Source organism: Myotis lucifugus, unplaced genomic scaffold (genome assembly GCF_000147115.1).
Source record: "Myotis lucifugus unplaced genomic scaffold, Myoluc2.0 scaffold_299, whole genome shotgun sequence".
Lineage (NCBI taxonomy): Eukaryota > Metazoa > Chordata > Mammalia > Chiroptera > Vespertilionidae > Myotis > Myotis lucifugus.
Window position 1 is genome coordinate 377356 of NW_005871347.1, and position 22858 is coordinate 400213.

Sequence of the window (22858 nt, forward strand, 5' to 3'; positions counted from 1 at the left end):
GAAATTCACCTGTGAAGCCATCTGGTCCAGGACATTTGTTTTTTGGAATATTTTTTATTATTGTTTTAATTTCACTAGTCATAATCTGTCAATTTGGATTCTCTGATTCTTCCTAATTCAGGTTTGGAAGATTGTATGTTTCTAGGAATGTATCCATTTCATCCAGATTACTTAATTTGTTGGCATATAATTGTTCATAATATTCTCTTACATTCCTTTGTAGTTCTCTGATCAGTGGTTACTTTTCCTCTTTCATTTTTTATTTTATTTATTTGGGTCTTCTCTTTTTTCTTTTTTTAAAAATTTTTTTTATTGATTTCAGAGAGAAAGGGAGAGGGAGAGAGAGATAGAAACATCAATTATGAGAGAGAATCATTGATCAGCTGCCTCCTGCATGCCCCTTACTGGGGATCAAGCCCGCAATGCATGGATGTGCCCTTAACCAGAATCAAACCCGGAACCCTTCAGTCCAAAGGCCGACACTCTATTCACTGAGTCAAACCGTCTAGGGCTTTTTTTTTTTTTCTTCTTGATGAGTCTGGTTATAGGTTTGTCAATCTTGTTTATTTTTTTCAAAGAACCAGCTCTTAGTTTCATTGATCTTTTGTATTGTCTTTTAGACTCTATTTTCTTTATTTATTCTCTGATCTTTATTATTTCCTTTCTTTTACTCCCTTTGAGGTTTGTTTGTTTTTATTTTTCAAGTTCTTTAAGTTTACTTAGATTGTTTATTTGACATTTTTATTGTTTATTAAAATAGGCCTGTAATGCTATAAATTTCCCTCTTAGAACTGCTTTGGCTGTGTCCCATAGATTTTTGGTTGTTGTGTTCTTATTTTCATTTGTTTCAAGGTATATTTTGATTTTCACTTTGATCTCATTGTTAACCCACTCATTGTTTAATAACATGATATTTAGCATACATTTCTTTGTGTGTTCTTCATTTTTTCTTGTGATCGATTTCTAGTTTCATACTTTTGTGATCTAAGAAGGTGGTTGATATGATTTTAATCTTCTTAATTTTATTTAAACTTGTTTTGTGTCTTAAACTGTGATCTATCCTATAAAATGTTTCACGTGCACTTCAAACGAATATACATTCTGCTGTTTTGGGTGAAATGTTTTGAAGATATAAATTAAATTCTTGTTGATATTTTGTCTGAATATTTGTCCATTGATATTAATGGGGTTTAAAAACCCCCTACTTAGAACCAAGATGGTGGCGTAGGGAGTGGACCTGTGCGTGCTGCTCTCTCACAGCATCATTGAAACTATCAACTATGAGGTAAACAACCACCACTCAGAACCATGGGGAAGTTGGCCCAGTGGGAGATCTACAACTGGAAGAAAAGAAAGAAGCGTAGTGAGACTGAGTGGGAGCTACGGAGGCACCAAAACCAGAGGTACACAGTCACACGCCAGGCGGGCTGCAAATGGATTCGCGGTTTTTTTTCAATTGGAAGCGGTTACGAACCCTCGAATCCTCTGGGCTTGCTCGGGGCGGGTCTCTGAGGCCCCAGATCCCACAGAGAGAGGTGGCCACGGCCTTGCAGTGGTCGGAGAGCGAGGGAAGCTCTGACTCGCGGCTGCTCGCCGGCACTGAGGGACAAGAAGTCCTGGTGTCCCGGGGAGGCGAGGGGCGTGGAGACGCCGCCATCGCTATTTCCTCTGCGCTGGCGACTCCCTGAGACCCCGCCCTATCTCTGGGCTGTGCCAGAGGCACAAGAGGGAATGACTGTGCTTTTACAAACTCTCAAATCCACTGAGCTGGTTCGGGCTGGTCTCTGAGGCCCCAGGCCCCAAGGCGAGAGACGGCACGGCCTTCCAGCGGTCAGAAAGCGAGGGAGGCTCTGGCGCTCGGCTGCTCACCGGCACTGGGGGACGCAAAGTCCTGGTGTCCTGGATAGGCAAGGGGCCGCTGAGTCTCCACCCCGGCGACTCCCTGAGACCCAGCCCTACGCAATTTACATTCCCATCTGGGCTGTGCCAGACTCACAAGTATAAACGCCTTTGCTTTTGCAAACTTTCAAATCCACTGAGCTGGTTTGGGCGGGATCATGAGGCACCAGACCCTATGGGGAGAGGCAGCACGGCCTTGCAGCCATCAGAAAGTGAGGGAGACTCTGTCGCACAGCTGCTCGCCGGAAAGCCCTGGCAGAGATTCAAGGTGCCGCGGAGACTCAGCCAGTGCTATTTGCTCTGCCATGGTGACTCCCTGAGACCCAGCCCTAATCAATTTACATCCCCATCCAAGCTGTGCCAGGTGCACAAAAAGACCCACCTGTGCTTTTGCAGCCTATCCCAACAAATTGCAGACTTCAACTGCTCGCAGCCATGGGAGACACACTCAAGAAGCAGACCCAGGAGAACGAGAATGGTGGCATAAGGAAGAGACCTGTGCGTGCTACCTCACACAACAACATCGAAACTACCAAATATCAGACAAACACCTATCATACAGAACCAGGGGAAAGTTGGCCCAGTGGAAGCTCTACAACTGGAAGGAGAGAAAGAACATTGAGACTGAGTAGGATGTGCAGAGGCACCAAGTACAGAGCCCATCCCAGCAGGCTGCAGATTTCAGCTCCTTGCATCTGGGAGGGACGCAATCGGGGGGAGGAGTCGGGTCCGGGGCAGGCGGGGGCTGGGCCTGACTGGGCCGGCACTGTTGAACCGCTGTACCAGCAAGCGCACAAACATGCCCACTGGCTCCAGTCTCTCGTGTGGCGCTGGGGGACAGCAGACAGGCAGTCTGTGCACTTGGTGGAGGGCAGGAGTGCTGGATGTTCAGCCACCAGGAACGCCTGGAGATTTTGTCTGGTGGGGAACCGCTGGCAGGGGACAGAGGGCCAAACTTCCTGTTTCCCCGGTAAGGCTGGGATGGCCCCGGTGAGGTCGGGACAGCCCCAGTGATAACGATACGGCCCCGGTGAGGTCGGGATGGCCCCAGTGAGGTTGAAACGGCCCCGGTGAGGTTGAAACGGCCCCGGTGAGGTCGGGACGACCCCAGTGAGGTTGAAACGGCCCCTGTGAGGTAGGGACGACCCTGGTGAGGTTGAAACGGCCCTGGTGAGGCTCAGACGGCCCTGGTGAGGTTGAGACTACTCCAGTGAGGTTGGGACAAATAAAGGGGACCAGTATAGACTGATGAACAGGGGTAGATACAGAAGCAGAGCAACATTGAACAGAATGTCAAACTACAGTGGGAAGCCTGGGGAGGGTTTGGGGGCGGGGATTAAGAGATCAACTGAAGGACTTATATGCATGCATATAAGATTAACCAATGGACACAAGACATGGGGCGGGGGGGTGGGGGGTAGGGGCCGGGGGAATGTCAAGGGGGGGAAAAAGGAGACATATGTAATACTCTTTGTAATACTTTAAGAAATAAAAATTATTAAAATATTAAAAAAAAACCCTACTATGAATGTATTACTCTTGATCTCTCCATTTATGCCTATCAATATTTGCTTTATAATTTAGGCACATAAATGTGTATAATGGTTAGATCCTCTTGTTGGATTGCTTCCTTTATCATCATATAGTGCTTTTTTGTGACTCTTGGTATAGCTATTTTTTACAATCTATTTTGTCAGATATAAGTATTGCTAACCCAGCTTTCTTTTTTCCTTTCCATTTGCATTAAATATCTTTTTCTATACTTTTACTTTTAGTCTGTATGTATCTTTCATTCTGAGGTGAGTCTCTTGTATACTGCATAAATATGGATCTTATTTCTTATCTATTCAGCTATCCTATGTCTTTCGATTGGAACATTTAAGCCATTTACATTTAAAGTGGTTATTGACAGGTACACATTTTTTGCTATTTTAATCTTTTAACTACTTCCCTCTGTTTCTTCTTCATTCCCCCTCTCCTCCTTCTTCTTAAGAAGGTCCTTTAACATTTCTTGTAATACTGGTTTGGTAGTAATAAACCCCGTTAGCTTTTTCTTGTCTGAAAAACTCTTTATTTCTCCTTCAATCATAATTGATAGCCTTACTATGTAAAGTATTCTTGGTTTTAAATCCTTGCTTTTCATCACTTTGGGTATTTCATGTCAATCTCTTCTGGTCAGCAAAGTTTCTGTTGAAAAATCAGCTGACAATCTTATGGGAGCTCCTTTGTGGCTAACTAACTACCTTTCTCTTGCTGCTTTTAAGATTGTCTTTTTGTCTTTAACCTTTGGCATTTTAATTATGATGTGTCTGGGTGTGTTTCAATTCATCTTGTTTGGCACTTCCTGGACTTGTGTTTCTTTTTCTTTCACCAGAGTAGGAAAATTTTCAGTCATTATTTCTTCAAATAGGTTCTTAATTTCTTGGTCTCTCTCTCTTCTAATTCTGGTACCTTATGATGCTGGTATAGTTATACTTCTTATTTCTCCAAAGGTCCCTTAAGTTAGCCTTACTTCAAAAAATGTTTCTTTGTCTTTTTGCTGCTTTGTTTGGGTGTTTCTTGCTACATTTTCTTCTAAATTGCTGATTCAATCTTCTGCTTCATCCAATCTTCTATTTATTCCTTCCTTACTATTCTTCCTTTTAGATATTGTATTCTTCATTTCTGACTGGTTCTTTTATATTGTTTCTATGTCATTTTTCATGATGTTTTAGTTCTGTCGAAGTTTCTTTAGCATCCTTATAATCTCTTCTTTTAACTCTATAGGTGATAGATTGCTTACCTACATTTTATATGCGTAGTTCTTTTTCTGGAGATTTCTATTGTTCTTTTAGTTGGGGCACGTTTCACTGTCTCCCCATCTTCCTGCCTCTTTGATTTTGTGTCTATGTCTTAGGTAGATCGGCTATGAGTTTCAGTCTTGGTCCGTTGGCCTTATAGTAGGTGTCTGGTGGGACCTAGTTGCTTGGTCTCCTTGATCACCTGAGCTAGGTGCTCCATGAACATTACTTGTGTGGGTTATGTGGGCCCTCCTGTTGTATTTCAGACTTGACTGCTATTAGCTCATTTGTGCATGGGGTCAACCCTCGTGTTGGCTGACTGTGAGGATCAGCTCCAACCTTAGTGTATGAGCTGCTGTTCAGGTGCTGACCACACAAAGCCGAATTTGCCTCAGCAGGGTCTGGTGCCTGCCGAGATCCCCCTTTGGATATGCTGCTTGTGAAGCTAATTGGATCCTACTTTGTTGTTGTCTGAAGCTGACCTCTGGGTGTAGGTTCTGGGCCTCCTGGAGCTACTCTGGTGCAGGCCAATGTCAGATACTGTCTGGCCCTGGGCAACTTGTTTGGAGCTACAAAGCAACAGTTTGTGGTTGTGTTTGCTGGGCCTTTGTGTGTGTGAAGGGCCAATCTGCACAGCACTGTTGGCTTTTACCAGAACTTGGCTTGGGGGGAGGTCAGCAAAAGTCTTAAGATCTGCCTGCCTCTGCCTGCCAGGTGCCTGTTAGGCTCAGTCACTGAAACAGCCTCTGGTGAGTTGCATAAGGTAAGTTCGCAGTGAGTCACCAGACAGGGGCAAGTGGTGTTTACCAGATCTATACAGGTTCAACCTCCAACCTCTCTGCCAGTGCTCATTCTGAGATTACTCAGCAAATATCCCAGGGTACAACAAGCCTAGCTTTTACCCACTGTGTGCTTGCACACCTCTGTGTGTGTGTGTGTGGGGGGATCTCTCAGGGAGTTGTCGGAGTGAGGATAGCAGAGTTTATCTGGCCCCACTACACGAAGATTTGGCTATGTACAGGGAGGGCTATGAACCATTCAGGCGTGTGAGGGAAAAATGTCTCCCATCCTAGAGCCACATAACTCACTCTGTCCCAGATTCTGACCAGTCCTCGGCAAGATGGAGTCACCTCGACTAGGGAGTGGGCTAGTGTATCTCCTGTGAGGAGGAGGCACCAGTCAGGTTCATAGGAAATTAGGTGCAATAACCCAAAGCCACAGAACTCAGTCACTGACACCCCTCAGTAAGCCCAGACCTCTACACCCCAGCCCAGGTAGTTGACTGACTCCTCACTAGTGCACAAGCTCTGCAGGGTGGGGTTGCAGGATGTCCAGAGCGTGGGGCTTTTGCATTCTCCAGTCTGATGCCGTCAGGAGGGGCATGCTCCACTCAAGAAAGATGCATCTGTGGTGTCAGAGAAGGATGCAGCTCAGGGATCCTCATGGCTGCCCCTTCCGCTCTCTCTTCAGAGCCATAAACCTCAGTCTTTTCTTAAGAGACTAGTTTTCTCCTCCCTCCCTCTTCTAGAATCCATAGTGAATGGCTTTGAATGAGATTTTGGGTGTTGGCCCATTAAGAGGGCACCTGTGTTTTTTGCAGACAGAATCTCCACTGATTTTTACAGCCAGATGCTATGTGGGTGCCTCTTCCTTACTCTAGTGCTCTGGGCTGGGGAGCCTGGCTTGGAATTGGGACCCCACACTTTTCAAGGGAACCCTTACTGCTAAGGCATCCCTCCAGAGTCTCGGTCACCTCCCTTGGGAACAGGGCCAACCAGCCCTTTTCATGCCCCCACCCTTCTTACTAGTCTTGATGTGTCTTCTTCTGAAAATCCTAGGTTATGACTTCTCTTCATCTAGTTTTAAGTTGGATATCCAGGTTGCTTTTTCTATAATTTAGTTTTAATTAAGTTTGGTCTTGAGCAAAGATGAGTGTACCTTCTAACTACTCTGCCACCACCTTGGATGTCCCCAGAAATTATATTTTATTAATAAGGCAATTTAATATTATTATGGTCAAGATAATTTAAAATATAGTAGAATTTCTAAAGTAATGAGAATGTTGAAGAGAAAAATCTCTAAGCCATGCCCTAACGGGTTTGGCTCAATGGATAGAGCATCAGCCTGCGGACTCAAGGGTCCCAGGTTCGATTCCGGTCAAGGGCATGTACCTTGGTTGCAGACACATACCCAGTAGGAGTGTGCAGGAGGCAGCTGATCGATGTTTCTCTCTCATCGATGTTTCTAACTCTCTATCCCTCTCCCTTCTTCTCTGTAAGAAATCAATAAAACATATTAAAAAAAAGAAAAGAAAAATCTCTAAGCCATAAATATTAAGAATAATAAAAGGAGTAAATAACAACAATAACAATAATATTACATAGTTTAATAAGTAAAAATGCAAATTAGGACAGAAGGAATAATCCAAATGTTTTAGCCAGCACAATAAATATGAATGATTAGAAATCCCCTGTCATGATGTTGATTTTCAGAATACTATACATAAATACATCTACATATACACAATTTGATTGATATTTTCAAGTATTTTGTCCAATAAAACTATCAAAGAAGATTTTGAAATATTCAAAGATAATTAAATACATGTAATACAATGAAAGTAGCCAAGGCTAAGTTAAACCCAAATGCATCATACAAGAAATAGAAAGATATATGTGTAAAGAATTATGAAAATAAATTTCTTGATGAAAAAAAAATGGCAGACAAGTGCATAAAGTATAAACTACAGAAGATAAACTTGGAAACAAAATTACAGAGAAAAATATTAATATAATTTTTCTAAATGGAAAAATTAAGTAGGCAATAAATGTACATAGACAAAAAATTAGATTATCAAATAAAAACATTTGACTTGATACATTTATACAGATAATTTTGTCTTATATTAATATATATGTTGTTTTGCATTGACAAAATTAAATATCATCCAAAATTTCAAAAAGCTGGGATTTTTGTTACCCTCCTTTATTATTCATAAACTTATAGAAAATGTCAACCTTAAAATTAAATGAAATATTAATATCATTGTAATTAAGATGCTCTCCTTAAATAATACCCAAGGCAAAAGAATATCATCAATTCAATTAAAACTATCTGAAAAGAAAAAAAGTGCATGCTAAAATATATGTGACAGCAAAATATATACCTATAGGAAATTTATACTGGCATTTTTATTATTAAAAAACAGTACAAATATATTGAGTATTTGCTTACAAAATACAGTAATAGATTGCATGATGACATTTTGGTCAACAACAGATTATATATCTGATGGTGGTCCCATAAGATTATAATGGAGCTGAAAATTTCTATCACCTAGTGACATCATAGGTGTCATAATGTTGTAGAGTAATGCTATCTAAAACTTTTATAAATTTAGTGTAACTTAACACTACGGTGTTGGGTGAATTTCCCGCCAAAATATAAGATGGCGCGGGCAATTATTTAGGTTTCCCGCGCAAAATCAGAGTTAGTTTAAAATGCCTATATCTTTTGAAGTATGGGTTCGATTGAAATGAAATTTTCGGTTTCTTGTGTAAAAAATGAAAATTTATTCAATCACAGACATTTTTTTATCTATTCAGTACATAAATAATTCGATATATATAAACTAAATACGAAAAACCCAAAAAATACTTATTACCTAAAAATATACACATATTTTTAAAGTTTAAAATAAAATTTTCATAATAAATCAAAACAAATAGAAATTAATAGTTTTTTAGCGTATGATATTTTTCAAAACACGCCCCTTTATGTAGAGGTATATTGCAAAATTTGCACATGTAGCGTGTCTCACTGCGCAATTTATGAACAGAACATACGCGACACCTTCTCAAAATGTTTTTCTTTTTTCCACTTCCGACAATTGCCTGTAACGTATGCTTTCTCATGTCCATCGATAGCCTGCATGGTGGATCAGATGTAGGTGGTTTAGCCCGCATTCCAGAAGTAGACGGTACTGGTTGAAGGTCTGGAACAATGTCCATGTCCTCTGGAATATCATCCGTCAACCAGTGGATAGCTGTTTGTTTCAAAAACATTTTAAAACCCATTTTTCTTTGCCTCACTGATTTGTAAACTGCATAAGAATTAAATAATGTGCAATTTATCATATACATTGCCAACCTTTTTGTCCATTTGACCGTCCTCCGCAATATCGAATAATATGAAAGGTATTGGTCGGCCCGGTCAACACCTTTCATATGTTTATTGTAGTCAATGAGTGCATTCGGTTTGACAATTTTCTTTTTTGATGTTCTGTCAATATTCTGACTTTCTTCCATCTCTGCAGAATGAATCGAAGAAATCAGGTATACAGGCTTTTTTGATTGCCACACTTGTAACGATATATCATTTTTCCTTATAAATTTTGTTTCACCTTTTTTCAAAGAAATTGTTTGAAAATCTTTAGGTATACCTCGATTTTTCCGGATTGTTCCACATATTCTGAATTTGTTTTTCATAAGTGCTTCACAATTTGCGACGCTATTATAATAATTGTCCATATATATATGGTACCACGAATCAGTGTATGGAGACACTACTGTTTGTATCGTTTCCAATAATCGCTTTCCTTCGCCGCAATAAATTTCCATGTTACAGATATATCCTGTATCACTTTCGCACAACAAACGAACCAATATTCCATATTTAACGATCTTGCCAGCATTATATACCCTAAAGAATAATCTTCCCCTCCAAGGTACGATCCCTTCATCTAGTGATAATTGCTGATGAGGTTTGTAAATATTTATAAATTTAGGCACAAAATAATCTAGTACTGGTCTCACTTTGCAAAGTCTATCTGATTCATTTACGATATCCGCATTATTATTGAAGTGCCAAGCTTTCCATATCTGTCGGAACCTGTCTCTCATCATCGTTTTACCAAAATATGGCGTCTCCGTCCATGGCTCCGTGGTCCAATAGTCATCTCTTCTATCTTTGCGCACCTGTCCCATGAGAACAATTAACCCTAAAAACTTCTTCATCTCTTGAGGGGTTATATCTTTCCACTTTAGGCTTTTTTTTGAAAGTTTGAAATTATTCCTATTTTGATTATAATACCTGTTTGACTCCTCTACAAGAAATTCAAAAAAATCATCTCCGATAAATAATTTCACGGCATCTTCTATATTATTTATAACAGCATCTGTGTTTAATCCTTGATGCCCTAAAAAATCTTCTAAGACCGGTGGATTATCAACATGCGACCATTCTTCTCTCCCGCCTTCTATATCTGACTCTGAGTCAGAGCTGGAGCTCGAAATTCTTCGTCGCCTCAATGTCCTGGGACGCACCATTACTTCATCATCACTAGAATCTTCATCACTTGTACTCGCATTTTCAAGATCGCTATCACAAGAATAATTGGACAACTTGTCTGCACAAAACTCATCATCACTATAGTCTGAATGCTGCGACATTCTAGGTTAAAGCAAATAAAAATAATACTAACTGAAAATAGCGGTACTCCGATAGATATCTGATATAAAAAAATAATTATTATGCGAACACTTTGCGGAACGATTTTATTTTATTTGGTTAAAAAATTCTATATGAATGTCTTTATCACAATATATTTAAATATTTAAACACGTAATAATATTCACAAAACTCAAAACTAAAGACGTCCGGACACAAGAAGTATTTCTCAATAACTATTCTCTTTGCATGGTGAGATATCCAGGGATATCGGTTATAAAATGAGAAAACAATACATTGGTACCCTAACAGTATTGTACTCGACCAGCACCATAAAGTGTTCTCTACTTACAAGGGATTTTTATGATACCTATTACCCCAATGGGTATGAAACGGTTCGCATACACAGGTAGGTATCTTTGTGAACGGCAAACAAACAAATATTTGGTAATACGCAGTTACAATCGGCCCGAGTTTACACGTTTCCCGCACTCCACCGCAAATCTATATGAACTGAGTTAAGACGGCTCCCGCGGAGTACGCGCAATTCACGTGAGCCGACTTAACTCGTTTCCCACAATCCAAGTGTTAAGTATAAAGTGTTTATAAAGTCTACTAGAGGCCCAGTGCACGAAATTCATGCACAAGAGGGTGGAGTGTCCCTCAGCCCAGCCTGCACCTTCTTGCAGTCTGGGACCCCTCAGGGGATGTCCGACTGCCAGTTTAGGCCCCATCCTGCAGGGCTTAACCTGGCAGTTGGCCATCCCTCTTGCAATCTGGGACCTCTGGCTCCTAACCGCTTGCCTGCCTGCCAGCCTGATAGCCACTAACCACTCGCCTACCTGCCTGATTGCCCCTAATCATTTGCTTGCCTGCCTGATCACTCCTAACTGCTTGCTTGCCTGTCTGATTGCCCCTAACTGCTTCTGCCTGCCTGCCTGATTGCCCCTAAACACTCTGCCTGTCTGCCTGATCACCCCTAGCCACTTGCCTGGCTGCCTAATCACTCCTAACCCCTCTGCCTGCCTGCCTGATTGCCCCTAAACATTTGCCTGCCTTCCTGATCGCCCCTAACCACTCTGCCTACCTGCCTCATCACCCCTAACTGCTCACCTGTCTGCCTCATCACCCCTAACTGCCTCTGCCTTGGCCCCCACCACAGCGGCTTCATCCAAAAGGACATCCAGAATGATGTCCGGAAGGTCGTTTGGCTGTCCGGTATAATTAGCATATTATGCTTTTATTATTATAGATAGTTGTGTACAGTAATGCCCTAGGCCTTCACACTCACTCACCACCTACTCAGAGCAACTTACAGTCTTTCAATCTCCATTCTTGGCAAATGCCTTATAGATGTGCACCATTTTTAACTTTTATATTGTATTTTTACTGTATATTTTCTATGTTCAAATATGTTTAGACACAAAAATACCATTTTGTTACTATTGCATATAGTATTCATTACAGTAAATTACTATACAATCTTGTACCCTAGAAGCAATAGATTATACCCTACCGCCTAGGTGTGTAGTAGGCTATATCGTTTTGGTTTGTGTAAGTGTACTCTATGATGTTCAAACAATGATGAAATTGCCTAGCAATACATTTCTCAGAATGTATCCCTATATTAAGTAGCACATAACCATATAGAACAAAAAACAATATAAGAACAACAAAAAGGAGAAGGAATTAATCAATATTAAGAAGTAAAATTGGAGGAATAGAAAACAACTAAGTGGTCAGACAGGGCAATTAATAAAATCCTATTTATTCCAAGAAGAGTAAAATTCATAAAATCCTAACAAGCTTAATTTAGGAGAAAGAGAGAGAGAGACTAGAACAATACAAAACATTAGGAATGGCAAGGGAGATATAATCAAATAAATTAGAAGGTTTATTAAAATAATTATTAGAGTTTAACACTATCAATATGATGATTGATAGAATGGATAATTTTCCAGCAAAAGCAGCAAAAGAGGAATTTCTATGACTACCACTTCCCCCAACCCCACCCCAGATAGTAAAAATCAACTCAACTAACCCAAAACAACAGTAACAGCAACACATCAACAACAAAAAGTGGAAAAGAAATAAAATGAACTCCAAAAGTCACTAAAACCATAAAAGGTTATGTTGGTAAAAAGTAAACAAATGCTTGAAATTCATGAAAATATATACTTTTAGATGAAAAATATAAATAAAACCAAAGGCAGAAAAAGGCACAGAAGAAGACTGCTAACATGGTGGAAGGGTTTCCAGTCTCTCCAAGTCTGAACATGGAAGATTCTGGGAATAAGAAAGGGCCCAGTGTCCCTAAGCAGTATGATTAGTTCAGACACCCAACTAGGGCAGCTGGTGTCAACATGGTGTGAGTATCCAGAAATCCACAGGAGAAGGTGGTACAGCCCAGCTCTGCCCTCAGGTACACTGCATAGCCTCACAGAGTGCCCCCAGTCATGCCAAATACTCTCAGGTGGAAAAATACATTCAGAAATAGAGTCACTAACTATTTAGCAAAAATCTGTACCACCATAAACAGAAACCACATTCAACCAATGGGTTACCTTATATGCGGTAGAGAAAATAAAAGTGGTATGCAGGGTTATTTCTATGTCTTGTGGAGTAAGGAATTGAAAGATTTTGTGGGTAGATGGTAATATAGATATGGATTAATGCTAGCAGTAGTCTATTGGACCAATATAACTTTAAGTACATGTGTTTACACCTTAGAGTAAACACTTGAAAAATGGATAGAATTATTAACTTACAGATCATTAGAGAAACAAAACAATGAAAAAATTCTTGAAGAAAATATGATAAAGATATAAAAACTAAAAAGTGGGGGAAAGAGGTAATTAGGACTCAAGATACATATAAAACACTAAATAGAATAGAGAATATACAAATCCTATATAATAATAGTGTAGTATGCAAATTGTCCCCTCGACCGGGAGGTCGTCCGGGAGTTCAACCAGAGGGTGAGGCCAGCCAGGGGAAGGGAGGAAGTACCCAGCTGGCAGCCAGCAGCCACTAGGGACCTTACCAGTGCACGAATTTTGTGCACTGGTCCTGTGGATTCCTCTAGTATTTTTATGGTTTCCTGTCTTATGTTTAAGTCCTTTATCCATTTTGAGTTTATTTTTGTGTATGGTGTAAGTTGGTGGTCTAGTTTCATTTTTTTGCATGTATCGGTCCAATTTTCCCAACACCATTTATTGAAGAGACTGTCTTGACTCCATTGTATGCTCTTACCTCCTTTGTCAAATATTTATTGAGCATAGTGGTTTGGGTCAATTTCTGGGTTCTTTATTCTATTCCACTGATCTATATGCCTGTTCTTGTGCCAGTACCAGGCAGTATTGAGAACAGTGGCTTTATAATATAGCATAATATCTGGTATTGTGATACCTCCAACTTTGTTCTTTCTCAAGATTGCTGTGGCTATTCAGGGTCTTTTTTGTTTCATATGAATTTTTGTACAGTTTTTTCAAGGTCTGTGAAATATGCCATTGGTATTTTAATGGGGATTGCATTAAATCTATAGATTGCTTTGGATAATATGGAACATTTTAATGATGTCAATTCTACTAATCTATGAACACAGTGTATTCTTCCATTTGTTTACATCTTCCTCTATCTCTTTTTTCAATGTCCTGTGGTTTTCTGAGTATAGGTCTTTTATGTACTTAAGTTTATTCCTAGGTATCTTAATTTTTTTGGTGCAATGGTAAATGATTTTTTTTGTTTGTTTCTCTTTCTGTGAGTTTATTATCCTATATAATAAAGAGGTAATATGCAAATTGACCATCACACCCTTGCACAAGATGGCCATGTGGTCAAATATGGCTTTGTAATTTTTTTCTCCAATGCTGTTCAGATTGGGTGTGTTTCTCTAACCTGTTTTATAGGTTAGAGAAACCTATAACTCACTAATTTGGTCCTCCACTTCTTCTAGTCTACTGTTGAAACCTTCCATTGTGTTTTTTTATTGTAGCTATATCATATTTTATTTCCAGTTGATTCTTACATAAGTTGTTGATTTTCTCATTCACCTGGTTTATGAACTGTATGACTCTTACTCTGATATATTTTTGACATATTGCATGCCTCCATTTCATTCATTTTCTGTCAATTCCTCCTTTTCTTTCCTTTTGGTGGTTGTTTCTTGGTCTCCCCATTTTTGCTCTCACCTGAGTCCAGGAGCTGAGTTACACAGAGCCAGTGGCTGAAATGGAGGACTTGGCAGTAGGGTTGTTCACCCTGAGTCAATGGAGGTCCTAAACGCCGGGATGCGAGGGGCCTGTGGCCACAGAGGTGGGTCAGTGAGAGAGTCACACACACCGTGAGTCACCAGAGTGCCCAGGTGCCAGGACATGCAAAGCCTGTGGCCGCAACGGTGGTTTGGGGAGGATCATGCACTCTGGGACTCACAGGAGCCTGAAGCCAGGGAGGCTGGAGTCCTGGTGTCTGTGGGTCTGCAGCTAAGGTAGCAGGTCTTTGGCCAGATTGGCTGTAGGGTCCTGGGTGGTGTCTGAGGCCAGTCTAGGTGGTGGTGAGGCTGGGCCTCTATTCACAGAAGCTCTTCCCTTCAAGATGGCTTGGTTTCAGTGCCCAAGCCAGTCTCCCTGCGAGTGCTAGCAGCAGTAGCAGGGTTCCCTACCTAAGATAGCCCAGTCTGCCAGCCCCCAAAAGTCCTGCAGGATCTAACTGTCCCTCTCTCACACACACACACACACACACACACACACACCATACATGTCCACACACTCCCCTTTCACTCCCTCACTCACTCACACTCTCTCCCTCACTGCTGTCCTGCCAGCCCCCATGTTCTGTCAGAGTGGGTCTTTTTTGGATTCATATAAAAACAGTTTTGTTTTTAAAACTGTTGCATAATTACATTGCTTCAAAGCTATATAATTAGAACTAATCATTCCTACCCCATTATAGAAACTTTGAGCTTTAACAAATTTTAAATATAACCAATATTTTTATGGCCTAGTATGTTTATAAATCTAAGGGACAAATAAAATATAACAAAAGTGAAATTTAAGCAATGCCTACATGATAAAGGCAAGATCTCAGAGTCCTAGATGCCTGCCATTGCTTGGTTATGAGTTTTGTTTATTCTCCCCCTGAAAGTCACAAAAAATAATGCCTCAGCAAATAATTTGAAATTTAATTTTTAAACATATTTTATCGAGTGTGTCCATCAAGTACCAAATACAATGATTGCACTGGTTCTCTCTCTCTCTCTCTCTCTCTCTCTCTCTCTCTCTCTCTCTCATTTTTTCTTTTATCAGAATAATGTGGTTTCAGTATCTGAGAACAATGGGGCCCCTGCAGCTGGAGGCAAGTATAAGGTGTGAAAGGCAGGGAGACAGGCCTGCTTCCCCTTCACCTGCACCGGGTCCTGGCCTGAGCCAACACTTCTGCCTTAGCTGGCATAGTCCACGATGGAGGCCTGCTGGGCTCCCAGCTGAAGAAAGAACCGACGAGGAAGGCACTGGAAGAGGCAGCAGAAGAATGGCTCCTCCAGGTGGCCAGCACCCTTGCTCAGGAGGCTGCAGCAGCAAACCTGACTCCCTGTAGGCTGAGCTTGTGTCTGTTTAAGGTTCTGATTTAAAGAGCAGGAACTGTGAGGCCATAGTATTTGAAGACAAAGAAATTTCTGGTACCTGAAGAAGGTGAGAGTCACACGTCTACATGAGAAGTTCTGAGTTGTTAGAAGTGAAGCCAGGAATTGAATCCAACCACAGGAAAAAGGAAAGAACCAGATAAGTAAACATCAATCCGAGAAGTAGACAGAAAGCCCATAGTAGAGCACAGTCTCACCTGCTGATTGCTCCTCACTCCAGCGTGGCCTGGGTGGCTCCTTCAGGGCCACCTTGGCTTTGTTCCCTGCAGGACCAGGCATTCTAGATACCCAGCCAGTGGGGTGGCATCTACAGGCTCAAGGACGTGGTTGAAGCCTTCTCCCTGGTGACAGATGGTCCCCTGGCTCCCAGGTCTTGAGGCCAAGAAACGGGTGTGTGGGGCAGCTTCTGCTTTAATGATAAGGGGGCGGGGGGGGAGGGCTTTGCATCTCACCCTGGCCTTCCGCTCCCCTCCAACCTCATGGCACTTCCTTTGCTCAGATAAGATGCTGAAGATTAATTATTTAGTGTTGGCAGAGGGTGGTATTTCTCATGATGAAGAGTTTCATGGAACTGCTAAGTATTATTATAATTAGGGAGCTAAGCAGATACATTTATCCTGAATCTACTAATTAGGTAGGGAAGTAAATTAATTTTCCCCTATCCATGCTCATTTTGCTTGTTGTTTATTTTTATTTCAAGTGCAAGGAGAAAGTCTTATCTCTTTCAATATGGATTATATATGCTGTATTCCTCTGTCCAACCAATTTAGATAAAACTGGATCCACCCTAGAGAAATTTCATTTGGAGAGCAGTGGTGGGGGGAGGAGATAAGACCTTCTTGTCGGAGTGAGTTATAAATAGTGGACAAATAAATAGAAAGTGCTAGCTGCTGTTGGGGGAAATGTGTGTGTTTTTCTTCTGTTGCTGTATAATTAGACTGGGTAACTGTCCTCAGGGCTCCAGGGCCGAGGGTGGCAGGAGGAGGGTGGAGCAGGGAAGGTGCTGTTCTCTCCTGAGTGTCGGGAGCAGTGCCCAGAACAAATGTGCACCAAAAGCCTCTGTCCCAGGGGCAAGTCAGGAGGACCGCAGCATGCTGCTCAACGGGCTGCATAAAGGAGACACAGGTTGTGCACAGGCCTGTAAGACCTGCAGCCTTCCATTTCCTCTTCCAGGCCTCATTCTTCAGGAGCTTTAATTGCTGCCCATCTGTGATCTTCCCATCGCTTTTCCCTGCTGTTACATGTACCTTCCCGGGGATGCTCATCTGAGCCATGGTGGTGTCCCTGCTGGGAGTAAAACCTGCTCCAGTGTTACTAGACTGGGTGTTACTCTTATGATCATGGGAAATTATCTTATGGCTCTATATCTTTCTCCTTGCCTGTTACTCTATGCCCTGCCACACACACATGAAGAGAGAGAGAGAGAGAGAGAGAGAGAGAGAGAGAGAGAGAGAGAGGCAAAGGCATCCCAGCTCTTGGGCCCTGCTCTGCAATGTGGAGCACAAGGCACTCACTGCAGGACCAGACCGGGTGAGGGGTGCCTACACACAGCACAAGGAAGCGTGAGCTGATTCCTCACTCGGGATGACCTGACAGCAAGGGCCCCTTACCTCACAGGCCCTGAGCTCCCGGGGCTCACCTGTGCGGCTCTGCTCCAGCGCTCCTGGCGTTACCAGGCAGGGAGTCCTGGTTGGCTGAACAACAGCCCCCAAAGAGGGGCAGGTCTAAATCCCTGGAATTGGTTACCTTAACCTGCTAAAAAGGCTTTGCAGATGTTGATTAATGGAAGGATCTTGAGATGGGGGTGATGTCCAGGAATGTTTACTTGGACCCTAAATGCCATCACTTTGTCCTAGAAGAGGGGCACAGAGAGGCCCCCATGGCTGCAGACAGGGGAGAGGAGGCGGTGCCATGTGTAGCAGCTGAGATTGAGGTTGTTCTGCGTGCGCTTTGAAGGTGGAAGAAGAGGACATTGGCCAGGGGCATCAACACCTGCGGAGTCTGGCATGGCAAGGAAACGTTGCTGAGAGCCTCTTCAGGGGTCGTGGCCCTCTGATTTTCCCCACGAAGAACTGTGGGAGACTAGATGTGTGTTATTTTAAGCCACCGACTTGGTGGTAATGTATTACAGCAGCTCCTTCTATCCTTGACTTCCCCCAAACTATTGGGATGGTTGTCTCATGCCTGAAAGCGTGGGATAGAACAGAAGGACAGAAAACTCTCAGACACACATGCTAGAGCCGACTCTTGCTTTCCTCTCAGACTGGCACCATTGCTAGTGATTTGGATTTTGAACCCTAAAGTCCAGGGTTGACAACAGGCAGGGAAAGTGGAATGCGGGGCACCAGGCAGGATGAGGGAGTCCTGGTTAATATCACAACCTGCTTTGTCTCCATGAAGGCGGCGAGCATTTTACACAATAAGATATTTCCCTGAGAGAGCAGCCCAGTTCATTCCAATATGCAAATAAGTAAACAGGTATGACAAAGTTAACTTGTTCTAGTGTCATGATTAATAAATAGGAAAACATGGATTCACTATTCTAACTTATTTTCTCCTTCAAATCAAGAATTTAGAGCCCCTCCTGAAGCTTTCAAGGTCTGGAATTTAACATCCACCCACAATGAGCCTAGAACCAGGGAGATGCAGCCCTGACAGCCACCAGTGAGGTGCTGAGCACACGGCCCCACCCTTGTCAGCTCCCTGGGTGGTAAAGTCACAGCCCTCACCAGTGCGCAGGAGGGCCTCCAGGGCATGGCCCAGCCACGCCCGTTGGGCACGCGTGGTCTCCAGGATCATTGTGCTGCCCCCGTACCTCGGACCGGGCTCCCTGGGTTCTGCCAGTAAAGAATCATGTGATCCCCGTCTCCCTGGGTTCTAGTGCACACCCTCTTCATGAGTCTTGCAAGTGCAAAATCAGAAGTGCTCTCTCTGGCCAAAACTCCTCAGATACCCCTTGGGCAGAGTGAGGGTGCCCTTCTCATGACCTGGGGTTTTCACCTAAAGTCCTAGCTCACTGCCCTATGGTTCTTTACTTTCCTTCTTCCTACAACAGACAGAATCTGTATCTTACAAATTCTGTATCTTTTATCTTAAGTGACTTGCTCAGTGCTCAGTATATAAAGCCACTCAATAAATGTTTGTTTAATGAGTGAATGAATTATACAAAAATATAACAAAGCATATTATTATCATTTATATACATTTTATTGATTTCAGAGAGGGAGAGAGATAGAAACATCAATGATGAGAGAAAATCATTGATTGGCTGCCTCCTGCATGTAACCACTGGGGACTGAGCCCGCAACCCAGGCATGTGCCCTGACTGGGAATTGAACCATGGCCTCATGTTTCATAGATCAATGCTCAAACACTGAGCCACACCGGCTGGGCCATAATATTATTATTGATAGAAAATTAGTTCTGGTATCTCTGAACAGTAGCATCTAAGACTTACCCAGGATGCGATAAAGCCTAAGAGGACACTTTGGAAGATAAAGTCCAGCCTGACCCTTGGAAATGTGGTGACTGAGGCTGCAGTGATTTTTTTTCTCAGTTTTTACATTGCATTTCAGTAACTACGCCTCATCTCCCCCATCCCCACCATGGAGCTCTGTGTCCTACAGAGCGCACAGCATTGAAGGAGCGTGCCTGGGAGACTATGGGGAGGGTTGAAGATGAACATCAATTTGCTTGGGCCTGAAAGTAAGTTTCATGGTAAGAAAAATCAATGATATGAATCTTCCCTTAAATTCAGATAAAGATGAATTGATGAGTCTAAGTAGTGATACTTAAAAGCTTTCCACAGGATGTGGGGTGGGTGTTGGGGGGGGACGGCTGGAAGAAGACTGGTTCTGACCAGCCATGGTAGAGGGGGGCAGGAAGGAGAAGCCTGAACAAGGAGACAGTCGAAAGGCTCCCTCCCCTTGCACCTTCTACTACATTGTTCTTACTTCTACCATGACACTGCCCTGAGGTGCACATGGCTCAGGAAGTTGCCAGAGCACACTGTTCTCTGCACTCACAGGTGTGTGGGTCCAGTGGAGCACAATCAAAGCGGCAATGAGAAGGTGTGTTTTGTTGTTGTTTTCAGGAACGTGGGCCTGGGAAGCAGGGGAGGGGGGGCTTTTTGATCTCAGTGAAGCAAATGCTTCACTCCCTGTGGCCAGTCACTCAGTGTCTGCAAAGCTCAGAGCTGACTCCGAGTGGCCCCACCCCTTTTCCTGGATCCAGGTGTGTGCTTGTGTGCGCACATTGGGGAGGGGGGAGGAGTGAGTGATTGCACTGTCAGTACAGGGCCCAGGATGCAGTGCGACACAGGCAGCATTACACTCAGGGTAGGAGGCCTGTGATGGACGCTCCCACGGGCTGGCACTGCGGGTGGAGGAAGGTGCCCTTCCTGGGAGTGAGGCTGTGGTATTGCCGCAGCATCGGGAAACACTTTACTGTTCTTTATCTTTACCTGAATCATCTTTCCATTTTCTCTTTTGATTCCAACATGAAGCGTTGTGTCATACTGTTAATTTTTTTTAAATGTCAAAATTTATACACTTTTTAGGTAAGTAGGGATGAGTTTTTTTCTTGTTTGTTTGTTAAACAGTGTTGGTAAATCACTGTAGCAACTGGGTTCAAATTGTCAAAAATTTCCAAAACTTGATTTGATTCCCCAAATTAAAAAAATTATTATTTTTATAAATTATCACAATTATGGGAATGATTATCTATTGGCTCCTGTTGCCTTTATTATATCTCCTTTGAAAATGTGAATGTGTATTTAAGAGTACTCAGACGTCTAGAAAGAGCAAGGCTTTAACAGGTTAACATTTGAGGCTTTGAATTTGGTGGATCACAAAATAACTCACCTTGTTTTGCTGAAGTAATTCAAACTTGGGTGCTGAAAACATGGAGCTCATTATTCTGTCCAATTTCCGTTAAAGATTACATAGGATAGAGACTGCACTTGGGAAAATAGCAATTCCTGAGGAGTGGGTTTTTACAAGCAGAAAAGCTTCTCTTTCAAATTTATTAAGTGATTATTTTGTTTCAAATCCCATATAAAATGGTCAAACAAAAATAGTCTTTAGTATCAGAGGTAATCTCTTGAGCAATGAAAGCAATAGGTTGGATGTTATATTTGTGAGAAATAAACTATTTATGTGAGTTTCTTAGCATGTACTTTTTACTTGATTGGACAAATATGCTTTTTTAAAATATATAACTGTAAGAATACAAAGGCCCTATACCAGTACTCTATTCCAAACTATAATGTGCAATTTATGTTGTCATTCAGAAACTAATTATTAAGTATTATGGACTGAAAATTTGAACACCCCCCGCCCCTAATTCATATGCTGAAATTCTAGCATGCAGTGTGCTGGCATAAGGTGTGGGGCCTTTGGGAGTCAGTGTTCTCCAGAGAAACAAAGCCAATACAATAGAAGGTAGATGATAGACGATAGATAGAGATAGATAGATAGATAGATAGATAGATAGATAGATAGATAGATGATAGATAGATAGATATAGATGATAGATAGATATAGAAGATAGATATATATAGATAATAGGTAGGTAGATAAATAGAGATACAAGAGATTTATTGTACAAAATAAGTCAGACAATTAAGGAGGCTAAGGTATGTCATGATATGCCATCTGCAGTCTGGATAAATGGGAAAGCAGGTCATATAATGCAGGTGAAGTCCAAAGGACTGGGAACCAGGGAACCAAGACCAAAGGCTGGAGATGTAGGGCAGAAAGAAGGAGGAGGACACCACTAGTATAAGTTATGGAGTTCAAAGGCTCAAGAACAGAAGCTCTGATGTATGAAGGAAAAGGAAGATGATATCCCAGCTGAAGAGAGAGGGAATTTGCCCTTGCCCTATTCAGGCCTCTGTGGATTGGATGATGCCTGTGTGTATTGGTGAGAGCATATTGGTGAGGGCAGATCTTTATTCAGTCTTCTGATTCAAATGCTAGCCTCATTCAGAAGCACCCTCACAGACACACTTACAAATAATATTTCAGCAAATAGCTGGGCATCCAGTCAAGTTGACACTTAAATTTAAACTTCTCTGGAGGTAATTAGATCATGAAACTGGCGTTCTCATAAATGGGATTAGTGTCCTTATAAAAGGGACCCACAGAGCTCCCTTCCCCTCATCCCTTATCAAGAACACTAAGGAGACATTGCCATCTACGAACCAAGAAGGGGGCCCTGCCAGGCACCGTATCTCTCAGTTCCTTTATCTTGGACTTCTCAGCCTCCAAAACTGTGAAAAATAAGCGTTTGTTATTTAAGCTATCTGAATGGACTAAGACACTAACTATTCTTGTTTCCTTGACAACACTTTCATAGGTGCTTCAAACATTTTTGTTGAAGCCTTTTAGCACAAAATCATTCAGAACTTTTTCTTCATGCATCATATCTACTTTCATTTTTTGGTGTGTTGACTCTCTTTTGTGGTGTTTTGCAGGAAAGAAACTTAGTTTTTGATGTTGTGTTCTTGCAAAAGTTATTTCTTTTCTCATTTAAAAAATGGTTGCTGGAAATCTTCCCTCCTTCCCCATTATTCACTCAATAGCAGAGTCTATGACAGTGATGGCGAACCTTTTGAGCTCGGCGTGTCAGCATTTTGAAAAACCCTAACTTAACTCTGGTGCTGTGTCACATATAGAAATTTTTTGATATTTGCAACCATAGGAAAACAAAGATTTATATTTCTGATATTTATGTTATATATTTAAATGCCATTTAACAAAGAAAAATCAACCAAAAAAAATGAGTTCGCATGTCACCTCTGACAGGCGTGTCATAGGTCGCATCACTGGTCTATGATCAAACTCTGCTAATGTTGATATCTACTTCCCTATGCATTAGCAGTGCACAGGCAATCTTATTTTAGTACTTGATATTTCCAGTGCACGCTATTTCTTCTTTATGTTTTTAATATTGTGGATTTATAGCCCTCATGATTTGTGCTATACTAAAGTATATCTGATATTCATTTCAGATGTCAGCTTCACAGAACTCTTCTCAGTATTACTGATGATTATATCACTCGTAATAAGAGTTCTGTAACTGTGTTTTAAAA